Here is a 291-nt window from a genome sequence, read left to right as displayed (position 1 = left end):
ATTTTTCAGGCAGACTGATTATTTGCTTTTGGCAGATATACATATTACTTACTGTATATAATGCATTTCAATACTATCTAATAATATTAATATTAGTCTTTATTCTTTATATATATTTTACATCCAGTCTGCTCCACAGTGAGAGCAGTGAGAATGATCTGAACAGTCTCCTCTGTCTTTCTCTCACTGTGCTTTGTTCAAATGAAAGTAAAATTATTCCCATCCAGCAACCCAGTTTGTCTCTCATTAATGTGCTAATCCATAAGATTCTAGATGGGTGTTTTTATTTTA

This window comes from Poromitra crassiceps (genome assembly GCF_964638095.1).
Source record: "Poromitra crassiceps genome assembly, contig: HAP1_SCAFFOLD_380, whole genome shotgun sequence".
Taxonomy (NCBI): domain Eukaryota; kingdom Metazoa; phylum Chordata; class Actinopteri; order Beryciformes; family Melamphaidae; genus Poromitra; species Poromitra crassiceps.
This window is presented reverse-complemented; position numbering follows the sequence as displayed.